The sequence below is a fragment of the Aythya ferina genome (genome assembly GCF_964211825.1).
Source record: "Aythya ferina genome assembly, chromosome: 1".
Taxonomy (NCBI): domain Eukaryota; kingdom Metazoa; phylum Chordata; class Aves; order Anseriformes; family Anatidae; genus Aythya; species Aythya ferina.
The window spans coordinates 62396019-62413543 of NC_140296.1; positions in this window are offsets into that span (position 1 = coordinate 62396019).

Below are 17525 nucleotides of genomic sequence, written 5' to 3' on the forward strand. Positions count from 1 at the left end.
TAAAATATCATTATCACAGAATCAGACGATGTCTGAGGCTGGAGGGCACCTCTGGAAGTCACCTAGTCCAATCCCTCTGCTCAGAGCAGGATCAGATAGAACAGCTTGCCCAGGCCTGGACCCAGTTAGGCTTTGATTATCTTTGTGGTGTATCTCTCCAACTTTTCTGGTCATCGTCTGCCAGTGATGGGTCATCCACACAGTAAAGTGTTTCATGTTGCTCAGAGGAAGCTTCCTGTGCTTCAGTTTCTATCCATTGTCTCTTGTCCTGTCACTGGGCAGCACTGAGAAGAGTCTGTCTCCCTCATTTTTATTACCTCTGTTAGGTATCTATACACACTGGTAAGATACCCCTGAGATATCTCATCTCCAGGTTGAACAATTTCATCTTTCTCAGCCTCTCCTTGACTGATGCACCAGTCCTTTCACCATCTTTGTGGCCCTGTGGGCACATGGTCTTCTAGCCTGCAGGAGGTATACTGTTATCAAGGAGCTGTGTTGTAAGGTAAAAGAGCTGCAGGAGGAGGTCTTCTACCCTTCCTCATGGCTTACAGTTACAGGATAGGTTCACTGTCCTTGTAGCAAATGGAGCATCTCTGGTGGTTGAGCCTGCGGCACTTGTGACCATTAGGATAACCGTGAGGAATGATAGTGGGTAGAAGACTAACTACAGTGAGGGACTAAGGCCCCATCTGCTGTTAAGACATGTTATCTAAGGAGGTTTACAGCCTGCCAAGGGTTCATATTTGGGACATTGAAGAGAGGCTGCCAAAACTTGTCTGGCCCTCTGACAACTACTACTCCCTGTTACTCTTCTGTGTGGGCCAGAGTTGACCTGGAAAGTATCAAGCATGGGTACAGGAGCAATAGTTAAGGGCATGAAGACCAAGATGGTGTTCTCCTTGATCCTGCTGATGAGGGAGAAGGGTTGGAGAAGGACTCAGTGGTTCCTGTGGGTTAATAACAGCTCAGTGGGTGGTGGCAGCAGACTTTTTTCTTTTTTCTTTTTTTTTTTTTTTTATGACCATGGGACATTCTTTAAAGGTCCAAAGCTGCTTGGAAGGATGGGATTCATTTGACTAAATGGGAAAAAAATGTCTTCACCAGTAGGCTGGCTATCTGGTAGGGAGAGTTTTAAATTAGAAACACGGGGAGGAAATGACTTGTTAACAAATAAGCAAGAATAAGGAAGGACTTCTCAGAGATATGAAAGCTGAAGGCAGCTGTGGCTTTTGTGGCCATGAGATGGTGGAGTTCAGGATCCTAAGAGAAGAGAGCAGAGCAAAAAGTAAGACCACGGCCCTGGACCTCAGGATGGCAGACTTCAACAACTTCAGAAATCCATTTGGAAAAATTCCATGGCATACAGCCACAAAGAGAAGATGAGTCCAGGAAAGCTGACAGATATTAAAGGATAAACTCCTCCTAACTCAAGAAAGGGCCATTTGTACAGGTAGAAAGTTCTGCAAAAGTGTCAGAAAGCCTGTATGGATGAGCAAGGAGCTCCTAACTGAACACAGATATAAAAAGGGAGTATACAAGAGCTAAAAGTAGGATTAGGTGACACAAGAGACACATAGAGTTGTTGTCAGACTTTGCAGGGATGGGGTTAGGAAAACTAACCTGGAGTTGAATCTGGCAAGGGACATGAAGGGTAACAAGAGAGGATTCTGGTACATAGACAGCAAAAGGAAGAATAGGGAAAGCATGAGCTGAATACTGAATGGGGCAAGGGACCTGGTGACAACGGACTTGGTACTGAATGCCATCTTTGCTTTACTGTTTATTATTAAAGCTGATCTTTAGGAATCAGGCCCCTGAGACCAAAAGGACAGTCAGGAAAAAGGAAGACTTGTTTGGTGGAGGAGGACCAGGTTAGGGAGCACTTAAACAAACTGGACACAAATAAATTCATGGCGCATGATAGAGTGGACTAATTTTTCCTCTAATTTTATAGTACTCTATGCATCTGGACTATTGGTTTACTTTTGGACTACCACATGATTGGAGGGAATAAAGATCTCTTTCATCTAATGAATATTTGGTTAGTAGTGTAAGATGGATTTTGAGACTTGCATTTCCTCCTGTAATGCATCTCTAATAATTATAATGAAAAAAAAATCCAAAAGATTTTTTTACAGCTATGTATGTGATTTAATTACATTAGTCATACAAAAGAGATTCATATTGTCATAGTAACTAAACCAAGATTCTTTTCTCCCTTTTATACTGCCACAGTATATTGTATAAATATAATATTTCATCTTGGAGAGACATGTCTGAACTCTTCTCAAGACATTTTTGTCAGAACATATATTCTACGATTTGACATTCAGATCTAGCTCGTTATCTCACAGATGCTGCTTCTTGAGTTTATCTTTAAGCAAATGAATATGCTGTGGGTGTACAAAATCCTACTCATCTGTGCAGCGTTAAGCATGAGTATAAAGATTCAGATCACTAGAGCACTTTTACATTGGATGTCAGGAATATGCTGGCATTAACTGCATGATGGACTTCACCTGACTGAGGGACTAAGTCTTTGCAAAGCTGGAACCTTAATACTGGAGTTGCAAACAAATCAAAAGACCACCAGATTATTTAAATTTACCATCAGTTTTCTGGGGAAACACCTTTGCTACAGAACAAGACATTGATATTGCAGTGTGCTGCAACATGCTTTTTATTTGAATACTTGATTTTTGTTCATCCTAAGGCTTATAAGGAATCACTCAGAAGTAACTCATTTTGCCAAGTCTTCCTTTATATTTACATTGTACCTGGTTCAGACAAAAAAAAAAAAAAAAAAAAAAAAAGTTATAAAAGCTGATTACAAACTTAGAAGACCATGTCTTGGATTTTGATTAGGTAGAAAATCAGTCATTAACCCAGGAAAATCAGTCATTTTCCTGCACAGCTGCTCAAACATGCTGGGGCATATACTATGGAAAAAAAAAAAAAAAAAAAAAAAAAAAAAAAAAAAAAAAAAAAAAAAAAGGGTGTGGGGGGAGGAACATTATCACCGTTGTAAAGCATTGATTAGAGTTTATTACAGAAATAATTACATTTAATCAATTCACAGTTAACAAGTGATTTCTTAGGGATTATTATTACCTAATTGTTATTAAAGATCTGACTACAGATGGCATATGCAATTCATTGCTTATTATTACTCTTACAAGCACAGATGGTAGAGTACAACCAGTAAGATGAGCAGACAGTGATCTTTTTTTTTTTTTTTTTTTTTTTAATATAATAACAAATGAATGTGCTGAGTGATTTTTGTAGTTTTGCTAAAGTAGTACAAAACAGCCAATGGACTCAGCTCTTCAGATCATTTTGTCTCAATAGCAATTCCTACAGATTGCATGTAGAAGCATGCTGAAGACATTCCCCAATTACAGACTCAAAATGTTACAGACTCAAAATATTTGCGTTATGATGTTCTTTCCAACTTGCCTGAAACTACCCTTTGCAAAAGAATCAGTTTAGCTTGAACTCTCTGAACTCTACTGGCAAAACTTCTAAGGCATTGAACTATCAATAACATTCACACAAAGAAAGAAAAAAGTTAGTGGAAGAAAATTTTATGGCTTTTTATTAAAAATAGAGTGGCCTCTTTAAAAAAATATGGGTCTCTTTAAAAACCAGAAGAAATAAAAAAACATGCTTATGCAAAAGCCAACAAAACAAAATCCTTTTAAACTAGCAAGAAATTATTGTTTCAGTGAAAGATCAAAAGTTTTTTTCAGAAAGAGAAACACATCATGCATTTGATACTTCCATACGTCCCTTTTTTGGGTCCTAAATGAGTGGGTCGGAGGATACATGTGTAATTCTACTGACTGTTTAGTTAGATTAAATTGATCCTAAAAGCAAGACAAGTGCTGTGATAAGAACAACTTAATTTTTTTTGGCCAAGTCTATCCAGCAATTATCTTTTAATAATCCCTCTCCAAACCTTCATTTCTAGTAAGCCAAACATGTCATTCATGGATGAATAGAATTATCAAAATATCTAAAAAGTTACACTCCTAAAACATAATTATAGTACTCCTGTATGAGAGCTTTCACAGTCAGCAGTTGTACAAAGCTGGAACATGTTTTCACTATTCAGCATGGGTCATATTAAAAATGTATTGTTTGCTCTCCTTAAAAATATCCTGATCACATCTCAGAAAAGGCAAACAACATTGCTAAGTTGTATTAACATTGCTAAGTAGTATTAAAGGATTGTTATTGGAATGCTTCAATTTTGAAATAGAATGAAAAATATATCTCATGAGAAGGACAGCAAAGATTACATCATGGCAAGTATAGATAATACAAAAACAGAAAAAGAAAAAGAAGAAATTATTAAAGAATTATCAGATGGTAAATAGGTCAAACATGGGAATATATAACTTTTTTTTTTTTCCAGAGACATATCACAACAGATATATGCCTAAATATGTAGCAGATAAAAGGAGTGAAGGTAACTCTATTTATTATTAAAATACATGTATGTATGTCTTGATCTAAATCTGTGGAGTATCTAACAGTTAAGCTGGTTATTAAAACCTCCAAGATAACATTCTCTACTTTCAGACACTTCTAAATCTGATTCAGCATACCAGGGCAACAACAATAAAAATTCCATTTGATCTTCTTAATAAAGTTTTTAATAATGAGGTAAAAAACTATCCTTATATATGGTATTCTTACAAGGTCAAATATGATTTAATTACCTTGTCTTATTGAATTACTCCTCAACAGCTGAGCTGTGGTAACTGGCAAAGTGCACACCTTAGTGGAAATCCATTTGGTAAGTAAAATCCATTAGCTTAAACCACTATGAAACAGTGCATAAGAAAATCACCATCAAGGAGTTGTGGTTGAACTAGTGGTTTGATCTAATGTGTTTCACTTTTCAATTGCAGCAGGTTAAAAGCATATACACAGGTCTTATCACAGCTTGGCAGAGAAGTAGTAGCTTGTTTAGCCACAATAACATGATTGCTTCTATTCTACCTCCATTTCCTTACACATTTTCCATTAACTTCAACAAAGGTCTGGTTCTGCCTGCCTTATGTTAAAAGGGTACTATATGGAGTAGGCATGGCAGAAAAGCACCCACAAGTAACTTCCCCATCAACTTACTTTAATTGAGTAAAATAATCTTGCCTTTAAGTCTCTGAAGAATACAGAAAATAGTACGGACTCTTTGGTGAGTTGAAAATAGCAGATATATCAGGTTCAAAGGGTAATAGATGATGATTTGATGTCTTGTTGGTGGTCAGCAACTAGCAGAGTACGTTAGAGTTGATACTGGGGACCTCACTGTTTAGCACAATGACCTGGATGACTTTGGAGTGTACACTCAGCAAATTTAAATCAGAGAGTATTACTACTGGAACAAAGAGAAGGACCTGATAAGCTGGAGCACTGGACAAATGAAAACCTTATGAAATTCAATAAGGAGAAGCATCAAGTTTTGCATACAAGGTGCAGTGCAGTGGAACTGTCTGGCAACCAAGTGATTGAGAAGTAGTCCTGCTGAAAAGGACAATGAACAGAATGTGAACCAACAGTTTACTTTCATCATGAATAAAACAAATTACATGCTGATCATTGCCATGACTGATTTGACCCAGTGGCAATCCAGTTTGACTGTGACTTTGGAGTCTGTTGGTCCCTCCAACCCATCATTTCTGCTGTGCTATAATTCTACGGCTTTTTGATAAGTCTAGCTGTAGGAACTGTGTACAGTTCAGACAAATACTTTGGACTTAAACAGCCATTCAGTATTGGTAACACATTTTTCAGTGCACGAAGCCCATGGCAGCCAGATATGTCCAACACCAGGTGGTGGAGCTAGGAGGGACTAGAGTAAACAATACATTCCATGGTCATGATTCAAATACAAGAATAACATTGTGTGCGTAGATTTTTAAGAATTAAACTTCATTTTTTTTTTAAATAATTAAAAAAAAAAACAAATCCTCAAAGTCTTGTGAAGTATTTTATTTTATTTTATTTTATTTTATTTTATTTTATTTTATTTTATTTTATTTTATTTTATTTTATTTTATTTTATCTTACTCAGCATTAAGCTCATTTTGTGAAGATAAAACAAGGAAAGCAAGGAAAGCAACCCTTCATGAGATTTTATGTTTTATGAGGTGTAAAGATATTCACTCTCTTTTCAGTATGGATTTCTTTGGATAGTAAAAATTCATCTCTGTAATTTCCAAGGAAAAATGGTAAGTAATTGAACACAAAAGACTTAAAAATCTCCCTTGCTTCCAAATAGGATGCAACTTTGGAAGAATTTTCAAATACCATTTTGTTTTGGGTTGTAATTGCCTCACTACAATACGCTTTTCTTGCCCAGTTCCTATTCTTTAGATTTAACTAAATTGTGCAGTGTATTGGAAACAATTCTGACTTGGTATCAGGTCTCTTTTAATGAGTTTTGTAAAGTGCTTTATTTTTAACTTTTTCTAGTCTTTGTCATGTAATCGCTTCCCTGCTCAGGGATTGCACTGCCTACTCTTCTCTGCACCTTGTTCAGAGAAATGTTGCATTCATGGAAGAGCCAAAAGCTGGCAATAATCACGGAGAATGATCATGGTTATTATACCAACCTGTGGGAAGCATTGATAGAAAAGGGAGAAAGTGGATCTTTTTGCTTCTCTTCAACATACTCCCTGTGGTGTGTCATGTTACACTATTCTCCACTACTGATGTGAGGAAGATTTATTGCTCAGCTGCCATGGATCCCTGTGGCACGGATCATTTTCCTGTCTCTCATTTTCACTAATCAGTTCAATGTCAGGTACCACCACCTACCCCCTAGCCTCTCTGTGTCCTTCCACCAACCTATTTGAAGCCTGCATACAAACATGTCCTCCCAAAACACAGAACAGGCAAAGGACATTGCATGCAATGACCATGGCTTCCAGTGACTGTGAATCAGAAGTGGTGCAACATTCCCACCTTTTCCTGAAACCATCAACCATCTGGACGATAGAATGAAACCTGTAAGTTTCTATAAATTTTTGGATAATACTGCCCTTAGTCAAAACGTCTGCCACAGAAAGCAATTGCTGAGCTAAACTTACAGGAAAAACTTCATTGCCATAATCTGGCAGTGAAAACTTCACTGGTGCCTCTGAGGAAAGTACTTTCATCTTCAGTGAGATCCTGCAAAGTATATTTTTATTGTTGCAGATGTTGTGGCTCAGGGACAAAACTAACCTTCATAAAAGTAATAAAGAAAATGTCGGCTTTTCAGAAAAACGTTTGTAAACTGTGAAGGACTAGAGACAAGCCAGTGTTTACTGGAAAGCAAGCACTCCTTATCAGAGTTAAGATGTAAACATTTCAGTATTCAGATATGATTAGAAAGTAAGCCCATCTTTTTCTGTGGTTCAAGTATTTCTGGAATAAATGCAATACAAGTGCAATACAAGATTTTAGCACTTCAGGGAGAAGTGACCAGAATCCCGCTGTAAGTTTTTGGGTCTCCAAACCTGGTATAGATTTATAATGATTAAAGGGGAAAAAGAATAGGGGGGGATGGGGGGGAAAACACAAAAGATCCCTTTGAAATACTTTCTCAAGAGTAAAAGCAATGACCTGGATTCCTAGCACATGTACATGTTTAACAAGAAACAAAAGAAAGCGCATGTGTGTAGCTCCACAGGCAGGCATGGCAAGCAGTTTTATATGACTGCTCAGGGTTTGTTTTCTTTTAATGAATTTGCTTCAGCTGTGCTTTTTCTCCCTTTGTATTCGTTTTCAAAAAAATAAAAATAAAAAATGTAGGGGTTGTTATCATGCATCTTGGTCTTTAAGCTGCCAGAGTAAGTATTAGTGAAACTACTTGACACATGAGAGAGAATTTGTGCACTCCTTTAATCTGAGAACAGAAACAACACCATATGACTTGTCTGACCAGTCACAACTAATCAACACAACTAGAAAAACAAATATCAGACATTGCATAAATACAGAAAACTGTTCACAAGCAGTCTCAGCATTACTGTTGCATAACAAGTACTTACGATCTGTTTGTACATTGATCGTAAGCATTAGAAAGAAGAAGGTTTAGGCCTGTGAGAAACATTGCTAGTTTCTTCCTGTTTTCTTTCATTTTCAGCATTTATACTTGGAGAAAAACTGACCCCTTCTTGACATCTTCTCTATCTGCAAAATAATAATTCTAAAATATAGTTTTCCATTTCATTTTGCTTATTTCCAATACTCTTTGCATTGAAGATCACCTAGCCCTAATCCTAGTCTCAATTTTCCTCAAGTTCTGTTTTTATCTACATAACTGTGTGTACACAGTGCATGTGAGTCAATATACCAGTCTTGCTGTGATGTCCACAATTACAGCAGAGCTGCAGCTTTGCTACAGTCTACATCAGGAATTCCCATTTGGAAAAAGTGGATGCTCCTAAGTATTCTATAATCTGCATGCTTACTTGAGTAGGCATACTTCCCTGGAAGGGGAAAGGTGGGAATAGAAAAATAAGGAAGAGAACATCTGAAAAAAAACAACGTAGGGATTTTCTTTTTTTTAAATGCTTTGCAGATTTTCTTCTCTTTTCTTTGTTGTGCTTTGATTTTTTTTATTTGATTTTCTGTGTGAAGATTATGCTACTGTACTGATTGTTCCTAAAATGGTCTCATTTGTTGAGTATTTACCTCATGCTTGGCATTAGCTGCTCCACTGGGGAAATCTACTAGAAAATTGTTTTCAGACAAGTATCTTTTTTCTACTAAAGGAAGTCTAAAACTAACCCTTACAAACCGTATACTCACATAAATAAGTAAAACTGGCCTTTTCTTGAGGTCTCCTACTCTTTGAACCTATGGCTTGGGAACTGAGGACCTGCATGGTTGAAAGTAACAGGAAGAGACAGTCAGAAGGTCTAGGGACAGTTTCCCTCTGAGCGCTTTGCAGCATTAGAGATCGCTGTTCAACAAAGCGAGGCACTTGATATCTCCACCTTTCCTCAAGGTCTGTGTGAAGTATTTTTATAACACTCCTGACTCTCTTCCAAGACAGGGTGAAAATACTAAGACAAGAAGTCAAGTGGCTGTTGCTTTCTACACATGTAAGAGTGGTGTAATTGCTGATTCAGAGATGTTTGCAGTCCAGGGAGCTGTCAGTACCCCATTATCATTAAACACATTTCATATGACTTGTCGGTAACAGCATGCTGAATTTCCCCTTCAGAGGTACTTCTCTCAGATTCTGCTTCATTATATTCTCAAAGCAAGTCAGACAACTTGCAATATCCTGTGTTTCTGGAGCAAGTAGCTACAGCTTCTCAGTATCTCCAGCAGATGAAGGAAACTGACAACCAGCTCACGAGGACCAAAAAGTCAGGAGATAGGGACCAGAATGAAAAAGCTGGCCTTTTAGTACTTCTGTCCATCACTTTATTTCTGTGAGGACATATGCCTAGACACCTAAGTTTTCAGCAAGGAGCTTACCTAAGTGTTTGGCTTTTACAAGGCTACTACAGATGTCACCATCTAGACTAACATTTCTTATCTGGTCCCTAGGGATTCAAGGGATTCAAAATCTAGACGTTCCTGTGGGTGGGTTTCCTCATGTGCTTAGTTCTGTAGACAAGCTCATACTGTGCCTAACGACTAACACAACTAATGAAAAACAGGTGCTTTGATTTGAAAGCAAGAATATTAATTGCCCACATTTTGAATAAAACACTGATTAAAGCACACATGAATAGAAAACTCTGGACAGAGAAAACTAAAAACTGTGTTTCCTATTTACAATAATCAGCAACCTATGGATCAGATGAGAAAACAAAATCTACGATAAGCAGTCAAACCCTTAAAGGTAATGAGGTGGTCTGGTAGAAAACTTCAGTGAGGCATGAAGCTAAAGGTCTGATGCTATATTCACACTTGTGTATCTGGATCTGTTAACTGATTAAATTAAAAAAAAAAAAAAGAAAAAAAAAAAAAGCATGAAGAAAAATTTATCTTGAATATTGCTATACTATCTGTTTTCTTCTAAAAATATTTTCATAGACCATGAGAGTTACCTAAAATATTTAAACTCTGGCAATTTTAATTAGTAAGTACAAAATATATTGAATTTATCTTGAGTGATTTGTGTAAAAAATTACTTTTAGTCACACATATAATATTGAAATCTGAAAAAAAAAAAAAAAAGGTATCAAAACTGCATTTCGAATAAAGTAAAGCATTTGATTTTGAGATAACTAGTAAAGCTCTTAAAATTAAATAGAAGTTTGTTTCTAGTGTAAATCAGTATACAAACAGTAATTTATCTTTTTCTAACTTTACTATATTAATTAGCATATCCCTTGCCAGATCTGGTTCAAGATGTTTGTAGTTTCGCCTGTTTTATAGTTTTCAATGTAATAAAACATTTTATTGGTAAATTCTATGTTGAAGATCTAAAAGAGTGAATTGAAATCATCTTAATCTCCCTGCCTGACCTGAGTCTACAATCTTAAAAGAGTAGAAAGCAGAAAAAGCATGGTCAATATTAATATTGTACTCCCAGTGACCTAGGGTAAACACAGTTAAAAGATCAGACATACAAGAAGGTGCTATTTTTGCATGCTCACTGTTCAGAGCAAAACCACACTTCAGCAGCTTTAAAGAAAGCATTCACAACATCTTTGAAATGCAAGCTTGAATCATGGAACACACTGTACGTTGAAAGACATCCATCTAAAGAACAATGAGTAGGCATTCTATTTCTGAAAAATATGACGAAATAAATGTCACCATAATACGTTTATTTGTAACATGTAACAACTAGTTCTAGGGATAATTGCTAAGTGCTTGTTTGCAAAAATGAATTTGCTGAATATATTTTGAAACTGGCTATTAACTTCACTACATATGTGTAACCTATATAAAGCTGGTAATTGTGACTATGTTCACTTATCATTGGAAAAAAAAAAGAAAAAAAAAAAGACAGTAAAAAAATAGAACTATCTTTTATTCATTTGAATTCAAATGTTAAAATATATATATTTATATATGCTAACTATTCCTGTGATGAATTTAGTCCATTATTTTGGAGAACTTAGTTGTGCACTCATACACATTACTGCAGTTGTAATTGATTTCACCAGGCAGTTTTGCACTTCATTATGAAAGAAAGAATTGTTATCACTGAAAGCCAATATGAATTTTAAAAACACACCCAAACTTACCAAAAGCACAAGGGATAGCTTTCTAACATTAGTAAGCCTCTTCCATGCATTACAGTGCAGACAGTACAATACAGCAAAGAATGGGATCTCTAATAGCCAGAGATCAGTGAAAACATGCAAATCCTCCCTCCCAAGAGTATCCAGGACCAATTTCCCCAAGAACACTAGGGAGTGTGTACTTAGGCTTCAGAACAGGAGGAAACACACTCACACTTTGAACTCCATTTTAAATAAACAAGAGCAAGAATTGTTATTAATGTCTTCATCAAATAGATATTTGATAAAGTACAGAGTTGACAAATTTGAGAAAGCAAGGAAGAAAGAGAATTCCCTTTTCCTCTCAGTTCCTTTTTCCACTCTCATTTCCATTGCTGCCTTCTGTCTTTCTGCATGACTGCTCTCTTCAGTTCTTGTCATTCCCTCCATACCTTTCTGGTTCAGTCATCTGCATTCCTAACCACCTAGATAGCGCTGCCATTTATGTGGGCCTAACCACCATTGCCTGCAAGATAATGCCTAGAAAACTTATAGCAGCCCTCCCATGTTGCAAACTAATTAGGTCCAAACAGAAAGGTTTTGAGAACACCTGATAAACTGCCATCTTTTATATTTACAGATGTGTCTAATTTAGTAGGCACCCACCTGTGGGCCTCACAACTCCCTATGGATTAATAGTGCTGTATTCTTCCACAGCCAGAAATATCTAGTTCATACCTGTTAGGTATACTGTTTCATTTGCAGGTGCTGGTCTAAGCCCTCTTTAAAGTCCTGGCAGTGAGCAGGATATGACCCTCTCCATCAGCCAGAAAGGAACTTCTGTCTATGGATGTCTCATAGGGTGCAGGAGCTGCCTACAAATATTTTTTTTAAGTTCCAGAATAAGGACCTTGTCCACTAAATATAAATATGGTAAAACTGGTTTGCTGTATGTATACAAGTTGCTGTACTGTTATCTCTTGATCTTTCTTTTCCTCCTGAGAATAGTTATACACCTTTATCTTGATATTTTCACTAGTGTCAGTAGCCCAATATATATTTAATTTGATTCGTTGGTTTGAACTGTAGCAAGCCTAGGGCAGTATTAATATACTGCATGTATTAACATATGTAACATGACTCTGTGAAAAAAAAAAAAAAAAGCCACCTTTGATGAGGTTAGGTCTTAGCAGTGATACCACCACTCTGTGAAAGAGAATAATATCCTTTCACTTTGAATAGTTTTGAATGCCTATTTTCTTTTACATTCTAAAATAGAAAAACAAAAATGAAAACTGTTATGGAATCATTCACTGAAAATAGCTAGTGTAATAACATGGAGATGAATTCGAGCACCATAGCAGAATAAACAAACAAAATCCCCAAGAAGCTAGACTTGACAAACACTAGTAACTTTATTGCATTTATTATTAATATTAAAGCTTTCTCAATGTGTTATTACCTGAGCCATGCAATTCACAGTTTCATTAGAGAGGAAAACTGTGCAGCATAGCAAATTGTTTCTGACTCCCATGAAATCTTTGAAATTTCAGAATATTTTCCATTCCACGCCAGGATAAAAGCTATGACCTTTTGACAATTCTCATTTAGGAAACAACATACCACCTTCGAGAGCACTCTCACTCAGATGAAGGCACAAATCACTTCCCTTATTTGGGATGAATTATCAGCTTTCAGCTTAAAGACTGACAAAACTGCTTTGAGCACCAGGCTGTGCAATATTTGGGAGTGGAAAGCCAGTAGACGTGATCTCTCCTTTTCACTGCCATCCCCAGTTTGGGCTTTCTCATTAAAATATTTATGTACATGTAAACACATATGCATGCATTTAAATGTTGACCAGCTGTAAGAAGAAATATTGTAAAACATTTCTTTGGGCCATGTGATCTGTTCTTTCACTAGGCTGTGTGAAACAATATTTGTTTGGGGGGATTTTTGCTACTGACTGTTGTAGGAGGCATTTTTCTTGCAGCAGTACGATTGTTGTTATTGGTGCATTCATCTTTCTTACAGTTATCCTGAAAGTTTTGCAGCTAAGGCTTTTGTGCATAAACATTTAGACTCAATAAGCCAAAAGAATAAATTATTTGCAAGGGGTAATGATAAGGAGTAGCAGTTCCCTGCTGAAGAGTGGATTCATTTAGAGGAGAATAAATCTATTCCGTTATGGAGGATTCTGAAAGTAATTATATTAGATCATTGCACTCATGTTGTCCATCTGAACTGTTGTGTAATTATTATTTTCAAAATTTTTATTCAAGTCTTAACGCAAGCATTGTAAACAATAACAGAAATAATCCTCACTCTTATCTAACATATCTATTTGGGATTCATGGCAACAAAGAACAGGTATTGGAGACCTATTTTACTTTTGTACTTGTTACTTTCCCACTTTTTTACTCTATTGAAATGAATGTTTTTTACTCTATTGAAATGAATGTGCAAGCTGCATGCACAGTGCAAGTGTGCATGCAGCTTGCAACTGCTAAGGTTATCAAATGTGGGGGCTAATCCCATGCTCCAGGGAACCCATGCAGAATTAAATTAGTGGGTGTTATGCTGGATGCTTCCACAAATTTTAGGCTCAGAACAGGTAAGGATAAAATCTTATGGAAGCAAACAGTTTCTGACTTAAACATTAATAAACAAATAAACACTAATGAACTCAACTTGGTGCAATACCACTCTACCTAGGCCTCTAGGACTCCTTTTTTTTTTTTTTTTTTTTTTTTTTTTTTTTTTTTTTTGTCCTGTGAAAACTCTTTGCTCCCCCATCTCTCTGCTCTTCTGTTTCTCAGTACCATATTTATAATATTTTTATATTCTGTGATGTTTGGGGATAGGTTTTTACTAAAGCAAATGTCCAAACATAGCTGTGTGATATGTTTAAAAATTCAGCGTGACATCTATTAATGGAACAGTAGTTAGGCAAATAAATCTTCCATGAACTGAGATTAGAAAATTATACCTCAAAGTGTTCACCCACCAAAACAGGCCATGAGGAAAACAAAAAGAGTTATAGATTATTGTCTTGCTTTTATTTAATATTTTAATCAAGCTGGCTGGAATCCCATAATTAAACAAACAACTCACTCCCAAGCGATTTCTCAGAGTGAACAAGCTCATAATATTACAACGATATCTCATAACATCAGGCTTTAGGGTAATGAAATGGTCACAGATTTTGCTTTCAGAAGAAGGGAGGGGAAAGGATGGGAAGGGAAGGAAAGGGAAAAGAAGGGAAGGCCATGGAAAAGAGTCTTGGTTTCACAGTACAAATACCTTTCCATCTTGGGATGTAAGCTGATAACAATAAGAATTCAAGTCAATAAAGAAATGTCATTTCAAAAAAAATGCTTTAAAATGGTTTCAGTTCCTCTTATTTCCCACATACATAAGTAACTGTGGGGTCATTGGAATTCTTAATTTCCTTCAAAATTCTTTTATATATATATATATTATTTTATTTTTAATTAAGAACTGATACTTAGCTGATTGTTTTTCAGTTAACAGCTAGCATCTCAGGTGAGCTAGAACCCAATGGTGTACTGGATGGAAGATGTCATGCCACTGAGAGTGACATGTTATATTGGACAACACTACAGCTACCTTATCTTCAGTGGAAATATAGAATATAGGAAGGGAAGCATTTTTTAGTTGTAAGCCACATCTTCAGGTGGAATATGGTTCCTGTACACCTAACATGCAATATGTCCTACAATATCTGGAATACTACAGGGTTGATTAGGTCCAATCCATTTAACTGATAGAAAACCTTTACCTCAATGGTAGGATTTCTACAGATGTATTATTACTACAAGATGGATTCTGGATAATGTTTCTTACCTAATTCATAAATCTTCATGTTTTTACCCACCTGGGAATATAGTTTATCAAGTTTATTGATTGATTGGTTGATTGATTTTTGATTTTCTGGTGGTATGGCCTACATTTATATTACTTTGATATTAACCACACAGTATTTTGGAAAATACCTTGTTTATTTACACAGTAAAAATACTTACTTTTTCAATTCCACCTACTTTTGATGTTCCTCTCAATATAACCATTAAGAAGTGCAGGAGAGTGATTTAGGCAGGTATCTTAAGGAGAACAGACTAATGTTTCTGGAAGGGAACTCTTGAGTTCGGAAATTTTTCTGTTTATCAGCTTTGCTGGCCATGTGCCTTATTAAGAGCCACACCAAAAGAACTGCATGCAAAAGGATTTAAATTACAGATCTATATCTACAAACAAAAAAATCACCTGCAGATACCTTGGATTCTCCAATTGCTACACAGAGGCAATAAAACAGGTGAGCATGGCTAGTTCTTGTATGCCTCACTTATCACAGAATTAATTTGTACTAATTGCAGGCAATGGACAAGTCTCTCCCTATGTTTCCTATTTTTGTTCTTTGGTGCCATTTTCCAAGAAGGGAAGAAACACTTGTAGAGATCTGGGGAAGGGGAAACTTGAGGAATTTTTGTTTCATTAGCAATCACAAGAACTCAGGAAAGATATTACAATAATTCCTATTACATTGGTAAAGTCCAGTGTCTACCAGACACATTTTACCAAAATAATAACTTTGCTTTATGTGATTCAAAAAGCCCCTCACAAAGTCCAGTTTAGTAATCAGGGTAGAACTGAATGACAGTTTTCTGTAAATATCAATAGTATTAATGGCAGTATAATAATAAAAATAAAGTAATTATAATATTCAAAACTGTGGTAAAATTCATCACATGGATATATTCAGAAGAACTCCTAAGCATGAAGAGTACAGACATGCTGAAACTGCACGAGGGTCCATCATTTGTTTACCATTACAGGTAGAATATCAATCCCATACTAAATGGAAAATTGTAAAAATTCACAATTTGTTATATTAATTTAATTCCTTCCCATTGCATAAAAAGGAGAAGGGAAGGGGACTGTTTTGAAGTCCTATTTGCTTTATTAAAGCCTGTATTTTCATAGCTCTTTGAGCCTGAAAGACAGTCCTCAGGAGAATGTAGGTGTTACTGAGCCATCATTTATTTATCTACTTATTGGTTATCAAATATATTTTTTGAGCTAAAGAGTTTTTAAATATTGGAATTTATGAATCCAAGTCAAGCAAGTTAATTTCATCATTTAAGATAAAAAATAATAAAATTAGAGCATTAAATTTATTTAACATTATCAATATTAATATTAGCATAACAATCGGATGAAATTAATACTTAATAAGTATTAGGTTTTCTTGAAAATTAGATTATTATTTACACAATTAATCCTCCATGAAGTCCATAAGAAATTTACTTTTCATCTTTACAACAGTTCAGAGCATATTGTTCTGACACAAACATTGCCTATATAGAAAACTGTACATACATGTGCATAGAAATATATGTATATGCAATATTACACATGCATATATGCATGCATATATGTATACTTATTCATACACAGACGTGATCTATTTTTGTGAATGGTTTTCATCAAATACTACTTTGTGGACTGATACATGAAGAGACATTAGAATTATGAAGAAAACATCCTGGCTGCTAATTAGTAATTTTTCAAAAGATACAGATTTTCACACTTACACAAAAATTTTCATAAAGTAACACTAAAAAAATACATAGTAATACTCAGTTTTCATCAAACACTACTTCTTGAAGTGGTAATATATGAAGAGACAGAGTTATGAAGAAAAAACACTGACTGCCTTCTAATTAGTACTTTCTCAGAAGATACAGGTTTTCACACTTAAACAAGAGTTTTCATTAAAGTTACACTAAAAAAAAAATACTCTAGGTTTCTGCATTTAGTGGGATATCTTTCAGATACTTTACCACCCCTGTTCTGGAGTAGTCTGAGATGCTTATCTAAGGGCCAGATTAATTTGGGAGGAACTTTGTTTAAATGAATAGTGCAAATGCCATGAATTACTTCTTAAACCAAGCAATTCTCCTGACCCCTTATTTTATAGTTTGTTTTTTTTTTTTTTTTTTTTCTCTCTCTCTAGTAGCATTATGGTCTCTTTCTTTCTGCTTTTCCCATCCGCAGAAATAAATTCTCATGTTCTTCTACACAAAATCTATCCTCCACAAAATCTTGATGCAGTCTTTAAACTTTTTTTTTTTTTTTTTCCCCCAACTAATTTCCATCATCTACGTTCATTTTATCTCTGAATAAACAGAGTATAGTGCTACCAGCATTAACAGTTGTACTAGTTCTGGCTGAGATGGAGTTAGCTTTCTTCCTAGCAGCCCATATGCTGCTGTGCTTTGTCTTTGGGGCTAAAACAGTGTTGGTAACACC